Source organism: Molothrus ater, chromosome 6 (assembly GCF_012460135.2).
Source record: "Molothrus ater isolate BHLD 08-10-18 breed brown headed cowbird chromosome 6, BPBGC_Mater_1.1, whole genome shotgun sequence".
NCBI lineage: Eukaryota > Metazoa > Chordata > Aves > Passeriformes > Icteridae > Molothrus > Molothrus ater.
The window spans coordinates 40,636,768-40,648,684 of NC_050483.2; positions in this window are offsets into that span (position 1 = coordinate 40,636,768).

The window sequence follows — 11,917 nt, forward strand, 5'->3', positions numbered from 1 at the left end:
TTCTCACTCCTCTGGCCAGCTGTCCACCTCCCTCATAGCCAGGTGTGCAGAAATCCACCCATGGCCATGTCTCCACATTCTCCCCTGAAATGCCCTGTACAGAAACTACCTGTGAAATGTCCCTAATATTTTGGAAGCATTTAGTGTGCACAGCTGCAAAAAAACTACTTGCAGAGGCATTATAGACATGTTTGGGAAAATCAAAAATCAAAGGCAGAATGTGATTATTCTTACTCTTCAGACAAAAATGTAGAGTAATATTTGTGAAGAAATCTGAGAGCAGCTTCACCAAGCAAACCACAGTTTAGCCAGACCCAGAGCTGCTGTCATTCCCTGTGACAGGGCTTCTCAGAAAATCACAGCAGCTGTCCCTCTAGTGCCAGCAGTAGCCGGGAACACAAGGAACCATTTCTTCTCTTTCCAGTGCAGAAGCAACACAGGAAAGTCACAGAGCAGCACTGAGTCAGGGCTCTGCGGCACAGTAAATTTCTGAGGCTGCCTGGTATTCTAGGCACATCCTTACAGCAATAAACTCCTCAGCATCATATCCCAGCCAGGAGAGAATCTGGAGCAGCTAAAAATATAGCCTCTGCATCTCAGATGCTTGCACACAGCAAACTACTGCCTGTGACCTCCACACCCTCCTCTCCCAGCACACACACACCCGAGGCAGGTGGGGATTGGCCCCAGTCCACAAGGCAAGGACAAAAGACAGCACTCACTCTACATTGTGATGGGCATTACACACAAATTCAGGAATAAAACTGGGCATCTTGAAGGAAGACGAATTTCTTCTTTCTTGGTACATAAGAAAAATCAGGTAGGGTCTGCATTGCCTTGGTCTTTGAGGCATTTTGCTTAGCACAGTGAAACACCCCAAAGATTCTGGCATTAGCAGGCACTATAAATCTTGAGGACGCCACATGTGTGACCTGATTATATATAGCTCTGCTTTCACATTACCAACTCCAAAACACCACACAAAGAAGATAATGAAATATCCACCTCTCCAGCCGTCGCTCTCTAATCTGAAACGGCATTTCCAGGAGCCATTTTCACTCAACCACGGAGTCTAGGAACAAACACGTTCTCACCCTCCCCCGCACTGTCAGACAGCCCCACAACTGGCACACACGTACACAATCACACACATATTCATTCTCTACATTTCTTACCAAGAGATACAAAAAGTCTCATGTATTTGCAGTTTATCGCATGCAAACATACACATCTCTCCCCTTTCAGTCATGCAAATACACAATCGAAAACGCATTCTGGGTTAAATTCTATTTTCACTTATGCTATGCAAATATAAAAGCTGAATACTTCCATTAAGATAACAGATTTACGACTATGTAACTGAGATCAGAATATGGTGTTGATTCTCTCATACATAAATTTCCATAGTTGCTCCTGAATTTGTCTTTTTCCTCAGCCGCCTCTCTGTGCATTAATCATTCAACATTTAAATCAGCCATCCACTTGCTTCTTTTTGCTTTGTCAATGAAAATTGTTCAGCATTAATTATAAAACTCATTCTCTGCTGAGGTTTTCTTGGCTTTTTTTCATTAGTGGGTGGAAGTGTCAATTTACAGTCATCTTGTTCTGTCTTCAAAAATACCCTGTGTACTAGCTATACTGCAGAATACATTCTCTGTGTGAGAGTGCCTGTAAATGTGTGTCTGAGCCAGTGAATGTGCGAGCTTGTAAATGTATATGCAAGATTAGGAATGCATGTGCATACATGTGTGCATGTAGAAAAGATATGGAGATAGTATTTGAATTAGCAAGGCTGAACATTTCTCAGGCTTTATTTTCCAGTTTGAATTTTAACCATTTTCTGAATTTGAAGATTTTAATCATAGTGGTACAGATGATTTCAGCTTACAAAGCAGAGTTTATGGCAACTGTAAATGTGTTTGAAATCAGTTATCTTTGACGACAACAACACAATACAGATCTAATTTTTGTGCCAGTAAGACCTCTCCAGATTTGCTTTCATATTTTGTAATCAAAAGGATTGGACATACTTGGTCCAGCATCCTATGCAATTTTGCAGTACAGGACTAATGCAAGTGCCACAATGCACATGGTAAGATAATAAACCAGTATGCTGTAGCCAACAGCATGCCACAAGGTAATAAAACACAAGGGCAAGAGAATTTGGTTCAAATGGGAAACATTTTAATGTATGGATGAAATACAGTAAAGATGGAGGCTGACTAAACTTGTCTTTTCAGGTATGATATTCACAACTGTGAATGTCTTACTCTGTTACTACAAAGCAGAAAATACTCCAGTGTGTAAATGTTTTCCAATCTTTTCATTATACTGGAATGCTGCAACCTATATTTAACCCAAGGGGAGGGATGTTCTCTAAAAACAATTCACTCCTTGGCAATAATTTCTGCTACCAGTTACATAAAATGTTAGACCACTTCAGCTGCCAAGCAGGGATTACAAAAAAAAGAGGGCTAAAAGGCAACCAGGAAAAAGCTATATCTCTTTGAAAAAATTTATTACGAAGCAACATAAGATCTGAGTCAAGACACTACAGTAATCTCCCAGGCAACAACAAGGTGAACAGTGCAAGTGCAAATGCTCTTCTCCTTCTGGGATTCTGGTATGAGTTTGTCCTGTCCTAGTGTATTTACAGTGTCATGCCCTTCATGGGGGCCCCTGTTTTGTGAAAAAAAAAAAAATGGTTCAGGCAACCAGGTATGTTATGTGCTGACTTCCCTTCCCTTCCCTTCCCTTCCCTTCCCTTCCCTTCCCTTCCCTTCCCTTCCCTTCCCTTCCCTTCCCTTCCCTTCCCTTCCCTTCCCTTCCCTTCCCTTCCCTTCCCTTCCCTTCCCTTCCCTTCCCTTCCCTTCCCTTCCCTTCCCTTCCCTTCCCTTCCCTTCCCTTCCCGGGCTGGTGGCCATTGCAATGTGGTGCCTGTTCTGTACGCTCTGCTGCTGAGACAGGGTTGCAGTTTCAGCTCAGTTTCACAGGACTGATGCCCACCCCAAAATCCTGCATTGCAACAGGCAGCAATTGCCTCAATTGCAGAAAGCACACAAAGTGAGACTCAGAATAGAGATCAAGAATGGAATCAGACCTGAACACTAAACTGAGGAGGAACAAGAAGCTGTTGAGAGAAGGAAGTTAATACTACCCAAGGTATATCCATTCTGTGAAAAAACAAGAAACCTTCAATCTCCAAGGCTATCAGGCAGTGCTTTTCACTCATACTGAAAAACTGGAAAATAGATAGTGTCTTTTTACTCTATGATGAAATGATAATAAGTAGAAAGAACAGTCTTTAGTTAAACAACAGAGCACATCTCCAACAGAAGTTCTGCTTTAGCTAAACACTCAGAGAGTGAACTGGGAATACAGCCCAGGGTTTGGGTTTATTTTTTTTGTACAGATCTCTGCATGTTTGTATGATAACTGATGAGGTTATCATACAAACAAAGAGGTAAGACAACTAGTCAAGCAGTGTTTTCTCTCCCACTGATAGAACAGGAGGAAAAAGGCGAGTTTGATTCTCATTTAAATCAAAACCATTTTGTATGCCCAGGACCAAAAAAAAAAATGACCTCAAAGTCAAGTCTGCATTAAGGAGCACTTTTCTGGGGTAGGTGACCTGTGAAAGCACCACAAATATGCTTCTACAGGTGAGCCATGCTTTTGTGCATGGAACAGGCTCACTAGGTAAGGAGACTAAAAGAGCTGTGGCCCAGCTCTCACATGGCTTCCCACCCAGAGCACAAGCTTCCAGACACACCATGCTAAAGTGCTTGGCAACCTTCCTTACCTTCCCCTCCATGCTTGCTGCTGTGTATTCCTACAGAAAGTAAGATGTACTCCATCTTGTCTCCTTGTCTCAAGTAAAATAACCTCTTCCAAGAAAGATATGTCTTTGTCATTCTAAACACATTGACGCTAGAAATTTATTACCAAAGCTACACTGGTCAGAAATAATCTGAACCATACTCATGTCAGCAGGGCTAGGATAGACCAGCCCTTAGAAGGACAGAAAAGAATTTTGTGCCAAATTCTAATCTACACCCATAATTTTTGAGAGTTCTTGCCAGCACAAAGGAGCATTGGAAGAAGCATATATCATACCTGTTTTGACCCTGCTTGCACTTCTTACTAGTGTGAATGAGAATTTGGAACTGTGAGTCCATATGTGCCTTTAAATTGCTTCCAATTTTTCTACATGCTTATTTTAGCAATAGCTGTCACCCATGTGTATGCAAATTGAGCTTGCAGAGGAGCTCTGAGTAATAGGGAGAAAACAGCCTACCACTGTATTAGACTACAGCTGATGCCACAGTAAAAAATGCTGTTGGTAATTTTAGTTTCCCTCCTCAGGGACACTTCCTGCTCTTCCACATCATTATGAAAACTGCTGGTGACAACGAATCTGATCCCAGTACTGGGAGCTCCTCAGAAGGACTCATAACAAAACAGGCTCTTGAGCCTGGAGGTTTTTTTTCTGCAAATCTTCCAAGTCTGGATCTTCTTTATCTTCCAGATCAGAGGTGAAATGCATGGCATGGCAGAACAAATGAGGCTTTTCTATCCTTTGCCCATGGACCTCCTTCCTTCTCCTAAAGTCACAGAACTTCATTCACAAGAACTGTCAGCTCAATTCCTTTCATAGCCATAACACTACCTGAAAGAGTTTTAATGCACTCAGGTTTTAGTATTGTATTTTCACACTTTTCATCTTAGGTTTAATTGTCTGATAAATCATCCAAGACTTTGAAAGCCACATTTTCTTTTGAGTGATTCTGTCGTCTTCTACTTGGCAAGTGTCACATTTTTTTGTGATTTTCTTATAGCATTTAAAAGCAACAGGAACATTTTTATTTACTTCTCTCACTGGGCATACACATAATTCCTCGTTTCTCTAGAAAAATTTACAACTCCGGGGTTGCTGCACCTGCAAAATCATCCAAAGAAGGCCATCTACTTTGTCTGACCTCCAAAGCTGGTGGCAAACTTTGGTTTTTATTTAAGTGAAAATTCTGAGTTATTCAGATACATAGATTCAAGTTTTCAGCCACTTTACATATTAGGCATATACTAAATTTGAATTAAATCATTTGCACATGTGCAACCTACATTTATGCATGCAAATCAGGCAATTAGGTACAAAATTACCTGATTTGCATACATAATGCTAGAACTGAGCAAGTAATATGCAACAAAAAACATATTCTATTAATATTATTTTCTTCTCTTCTGAAATTAGCTGCAACTGGATTAGAAAATACTCAAGATTTTCATCACTCAAAATGATTATCTGATGAATATTTTTAGGTCTACTGATATGCTGGCTAATTACACATATCAAATGATACCGATTTTGTATCATGTTTGGTAACCTAGCATGAAGTTTGTAACAAAATGTGCAATACTACCTTTTTCATGTTTAGAATTCAACGTAAAATTCATTTGTATGAATAAATTTTGAGTGCATGAATATTAAAGCATAGCAACACAAGTCCACTAAAATTTGCTTTTGAATTCAAACTGAAATTTTTGCTGTTTGTGCAATGCAGCTGCTTTTCCACACGCACAAATATGGAGCTGCTGTAAAAGCATCTGAATATGCAGAAAAAGTCAGTGTAAATCATTTGTGGAGTCTGGAGGGTGTTTCCTACAGTACTGCAGTTGTAAGCAGACAGGTCACACCTCATAGATGAAACAAGAAGCTTTTCCTCACCACAGCAACACTAGAGGGGCCTGCCTTACTGGAAGGTAAGTGCATACCTTGGGAGGGCTCTGGTGATACCTTTGACCCTGAGCTCTCCTCTCTGGTGGCTCTTTCTGCCTCCTACTGCCTCCCTGCTCTGCACATGTACCAACACACTTCTTTTGGTTTGCTTCCTTTTGCTGTGCTCTGTCTTGCTCAGAAGGCAAACTCCTCAGGCACAGACCTGTCCTATTTGTCTGCAAAGTCTTATGCATACTAAGGGGCTTTAGCTGTAGAATAAACAAACAATAACTGCACTTCTGCTGTAGCGCAGAGACATTTTTGCATGTCTCTAACTGTTCTCATGGGCTTATCTCCAAAGCCCTTTAAGCGGTTCATTATCATTTTTAAGATGGGGTCACCAATACTCTTTCAGGTAAGGGCAGATCTTGGTTCCTGTCATGGCAGTATGAAGCTCCACATAGCATCCAGCACTTCATTCCTCATGCATCCTGGCATTCGCTTTCTGATCAGATGCCCATTTTACAGACAGCTTCCAATAACTTATCCAGTGGCAATCAGACCTTCCCCACAAACACGGGGGTACCTTTAATAAAACCAGGCAATACACTTAGGAAAATTATTTCCTCACAGCATGCATGGCTGCATAAGCCATAAACATAACCTGCTACTGCCTGGATCATTCACCTATCAGCAGTGTGCCAAGTCCTACTGGTTTGATTCTTTTATGCTCAAATAGCATTTTCAAACATTTCAACTTCCCCTCTTGGTTCTTCTCCTTTAGTATTTAAGTCACAAGTATTTCTAAGACAACCATGTCTTTGTCTTCTAAAAACTGTTGCACATCTTTGGCTAACACAAGAATATAACAATAATGACCACCAAAGTATTTGACAAGATCCACATTTAAGAACCATCATCTTGCGACAACCATGTTTCTCATTATCTATTGCTTCTCATTTCAGAAACTTCTTTGTTTGTTATTCATTGACAAATTGGTAATGAGGGACTCTTCACCTCACAACCTATTGGTCAACTATAATTAATTTAATTTCCAGTGCCTCCGCTGCTCTGCAAAGTTTTGCTGCTCATAACTATGCAATCATTTGGCTTTTATTTGTCTGTCTATCACAACAGCTTCAGAGCATCTCTCAAGCATTTAAATCCAGAAAACTCTGCATGTCTCCCTTTCCTTTTCATCCCCACCTGCAGAAGGACAGAGTTTCTATAATTTTCCTTTATTGCCTTTGCCACTGGCACTTGTTCTTACTTCATCCTCTATTTCAGGTTAAGGGTCTCCAGATCTCCTTGACACATGTTCCAAAGAGGTACATTTCCATTTCTTGCTCTTTCCTGACAACAACCTTCTCTTTCAACACTCAGCAATTCCATTTCTAGAAGAGAATATATACAAAGGCAATTCAGCACCATCTCTGTAAGCTCAGGAATTTGTAAGAGTCACTGGAAAGTCCTGCAGGCCAAGAATGGAAGTGTATCTGTAAGTGATAGCTCAGTTGGTTAGGTTACAGTGCTAATAGCACTGAGGTTGTGGGATTGATCCCTGTATGGGCCATTCACTTAAGAGCTGGACTGGATGATCCTTGTGAGTCCCTTCCAACTCAGAGTATTTTCTAAACTCTGTGATACATATTTCAAGCTCTGAAGGTAAAAAACAACAGTAGTTCTTCTGCCCCAAGTAAGGTGCACTTCATTCTAATCCTGACATCTATCACACTTTCAAGTGAACAATGACTCATGGCCTTTCATCATTCCTATTTGTCACACAAATCTAATTTAACCTCATTAATTCCCAAAGAGAAAAAAAATGTTTTGTAGGAGTTGCTATGCTTATACCACAAATAACATTGCTACAAACAAATTGGTAAATGTAACCTGCCTCTGCTAAGGACCCGTGATCCTGAAGCAAACCAATTATGTAAAATCATCAAACCCAGCAGAGAAGGAGCCAGAGGAATTACAGAAAGGACTTAGTAGTGGGAGCAAATTAAATGGATGAATTTGTGTGGTTTGCCTTGCTGCAGCAAGCAGATATGCACAAAGGGGGAGAAACTGCTGACTGAATGGACTTGGGACCCTGAGACAGAGAAATCCTTGGGGAAAGTAAACCAGAAGTTTGTGCACCATGAAGCACATTGACGGACAAATGGACTGTATCACTAACAGAAAAACAGAGCAACTACATAAAAGATATTGGCAAAACAAATAGGTAGATTTATCTCAATGAACTCTTGTGCTGTGAGGGGGAAAGACAGCAATGTCATTTATGTGCTGGTGAAAAACCAATAGCAGACCAGGCACTCCTCCTGCAGAGTCAACAAAAGCAACAGGAACTGCAGCTTGCACTTCAGCAGGAGAGACTGCTGCAATGTACACTGACCTGGGGCCTGGGGAGTACTGCAGGACCGGCAGAAGGTGGTTTGGGCCAACTTAGCTCAGGGCTGATGGAGTTCAAATACACATGCACACCTGTATCTCTGGATGCCTAATGCTGCTGCTGCAGAGGGTTAAAACTGAGTAGCTACAGAAAACCTCCCCTCAACAAAGGAAGGCCACACAGCATAGGAAGTGTTGAGCTATTTGGCTCTTGTTCTGGCCAGCCTGAGACTGGCTCCAGAAGCATACTCTCATGGCTTCTGGGGTGCTTTATATTAATGGGGAATGTGCTCATTTACACCCAGGGAACAACACTACCTGCTGAAGAAAGAGATGAAAATGGCCTTGGAATTACTTCCACAGGGTGTGCTGCTAGAGCTTAAATGGATTGCCACCCTGAGAATTCCTCTGTCAGTAACATGACGGAGGAAGTGGTGTGGAGGAAATGAATTCATGTTAGACTATAGCATTTTGCTACAAGAGGCAAAGAAGAATTATTAGTCCTACACCAGCTTACAGAAGGTTCTTCTGAGAGCAGGGATACTCCAATGATACACAGCTGACATGCAAACCTGCACAAGGGAAGGGATTGTTCACTGGAGCATATACAGGCATGCGCCCATCATATACAGATAAGTGTGCCATTTGAGACATGGAGCTGTTCAACAGAGCAGTTAGAGAAACTCCTGTGTGGTGAGTGCTATAACGTTGAATTGAGACCAAATGGTCTTAAATTGTGTGGGAGCTCCACTGTGAACCAAATGAAAAACCAAGAGAAGTCTGGTAACTACATTGCCAGGATTCCTTAGGGAACAATAGCCAAAAAGGCTTAAGAAGATTAGTAAAGGAGCTATCAGGACCCAGACATCTTTAGGCATCAAAGAAAGTTGGCGTATCAGTGCACAGATATTACAGCCCTGAAATAGAACATCATTGAGAAGTCTGTGTGGTAATGGGACGGGTCCCCATCAAACTGTACAATTTAGTTTGGACAAGAGCCTCAGTAAGGATGTGTGTGCTGCCAAGGACTGGTGCCTTAAATGCCTGCAGTAAGTAATATAAATATGGTGACTCTCAGAGTGCTGGGAAGGAATCAGGCAACTCTACAAAGCTCATCTGAGGAGGAAATGGTTTGGAGCAGGTGACAGCCTACAGTTCCCACAGACTCAGACCAAGATAAGAGCACGAAGGGCCTGCTTCAAGCAGGGAAATAACCTTGCTCTAATCTGATCCCTTGCTTCTAAGGTTTGAAGAATTTTACTGGCTTTAAGCATCTTTCATCTTTTCTGAGCTGAAGGACATACCTGACAGCTACATATGTGCTGGTCAAGTGAGGAAGAATACAACTGTATTTACATGTTCTATGCTGGAAGGATTATTTTCCTTCAAATATTAGAAAATAAATATTTTATTTTACCTCAGTCCTCATTTACAACAACAGAAGGGAATTCTGGGAGGTTTTAAAGTGACTTTAACCTGATGTTGTTGTTTTCAATAGAGGAGCTATTAAGAACTTTCATTGTTATATAGTTCATGTTGTAAACTATTTCCATAGCAACCCGATCGTGTCATATATTCTGGGCTATAACTCAGAGGGAGAGGGGATGGGAAAAGCACAAAATAGAGACTACAGAGCAAAACCTGTCCCGAATATTACCTGAATCTTGAATGTTCTTTTTAGTCCAATTTGTTTAAGCAGTGTTTATTTGCAGGCAATGTTGAGGATCCAGCCAGGCTGCACCTGCCTTCCCAGGCATGCTCAAACACAGCCTAGGATTGCACATCTTCAAGGGAGAGCAGGGTGGGGTTCCTTCAAATGACAGAACCTTCTGCAAGGAGGAAGCTTCAAGCTGTAACTTGCAAAATATGTACTGTAAAAATCCAGCTATCAGAACACAGAAGATCTACGCAGAGACCTGCAACTAATCACGCAAAAACCTGAAAGGAGCTGCTCTTTGTATTAAGCATGTGCAGTGCGGTTCTCAAGAAATGCTGTCATCAGTTCTAGCATGAGGAAAGACAGGTACAAAAGAGCATGAGAATTTCTGCATTGCTTCCTGGTATTTAACTGTCACACAAGCCACTAGACACTCTATCAAGGCTGCTAATTGTTAGCAGAATGTGACTAGATATCCACAGATCACACAACTGATACTGTCCTTGATGCCCACACCTCTTGCTGCCTCCCCTCCAGCAGAAATGGTGCAGTGAGCACAGCTGAATGAGTTCAGTTGGATTAACAGAAAAGCTGACTGCTGGATGGGAGGGTGATGAGCTGCCTGTTGGAGTCAGAGAACCACTCAAAACCACAGCAAATGTTTGCCAAAAATGAGTATATACACTTAGCAAGGTACAGCTCTTGAAAGGCTGCATCTTTTTGATAAGATACACAGTATAATCTTTAATTGCAGGAGATGGGATACAATAAATGTGCCAACTGGCCTTTCTTATCAATGCAGTCTGAATTCTTCAGGGAGGAATTATCTTTACATGTCACAGGGAGTCAAGAACATCAACAATACTTGAGCAAGTAATAAAAAATACTCCAAAATTTACTACTGCAGGAAGACAAGAGCTCTTTTCAGCTGTTTTAATCTCAGGTGTTTTATACCTTGTCTTTTTATTTTACAGAAATCAGTTATAGACATTGAGTGAGTTCCAAGACAAAATGTCTAGCATATTTGTCTAGATCAAATAAACTTTCAACATCTACAAGTCAGTGGCCTATATTTTCCAGTAGCAGACCAGATATTCAGGCTTCCCACTCCCTCCCTAATTTTGCCCCTAGCTCTTACATACATCAAACCTACAAAAGTGTATTGCCCTTACTCCAACAGTGTGCCAGTCTGGACACGTTCGAATGAAAACCTGAGCTCCACTATGATCTTGTCTCTTGTTGCCATGATGTGTGCAGTGAAGAGGAAGATTGCCTCAGATAATCCGGAATATAGCAATTCAAAGCAACCTCGTCCTGTCTTTGATTTGGACGTGGTGTGCTTTCCATCATAGCCAAAGGGGAGCTCCTACCTCTGACACACAGGTATGCACTCTTCTTCACCCCAGCCCTCTGGATGTTGCATCAGCAGGAACAGCAACAGCCTCCAGCCTTGGAGCTATCAGAGTGAAGGGCGCAAGCACGCTACAGGCAACTGGCCTGGCACTGAGCATTGTTGTTCCCGAACACCTGTGTCACACAAGTGCTTTTCAGTTCAGCTGTGCAGTTGTTGTAACAACATGTTTTTATTCCAGAGGAAGGGAGATTGGCATTTGGGGCAGTAACCAATGGCTGTGGTCTCCCTTGTTCTCATAGGAGTTTGCTGTGTGACCCTGGCTCAAACACTTGAGATTACCCATCTGCAAAATGGATAAACTAATGTGGTAACTTGAGGAGTAGCTTCACCCTTTCCTAGGCACAGTTCTCAAATATGGTTAGCAAAGTCCCAGGCAGCTTTGCATAAAAAACACTCGCTTAAGGAAAGGTAAAACACTGGTTTGGCTTCGACCCTACTCGGGGCTGTCCCCCCTGGAGAAGCCCCTTACACCTCGCCAGTTTGGCAGCCCAGAAGCAGAAGCAGGCTGCTAAATCAGTGGTTTGCCTGAGGAGCGAGCGGAGGCTTGCAGCAGCATGGCTGCTTTCTCTGCACATTCCTCTGGTGACGCTGCTTATTACCCAGCATGCAGATAACCCTGAGTCAAGGCTTTGGTATGAGCGGCGCTGCCAGGAGCTGCGTGCTTGGAATAGAGGGTTACAGTTTAAACCGAGGTGAAGCGCCGTCCCCAGCCAGCTGCACCCTGCCTGCCTCTCCT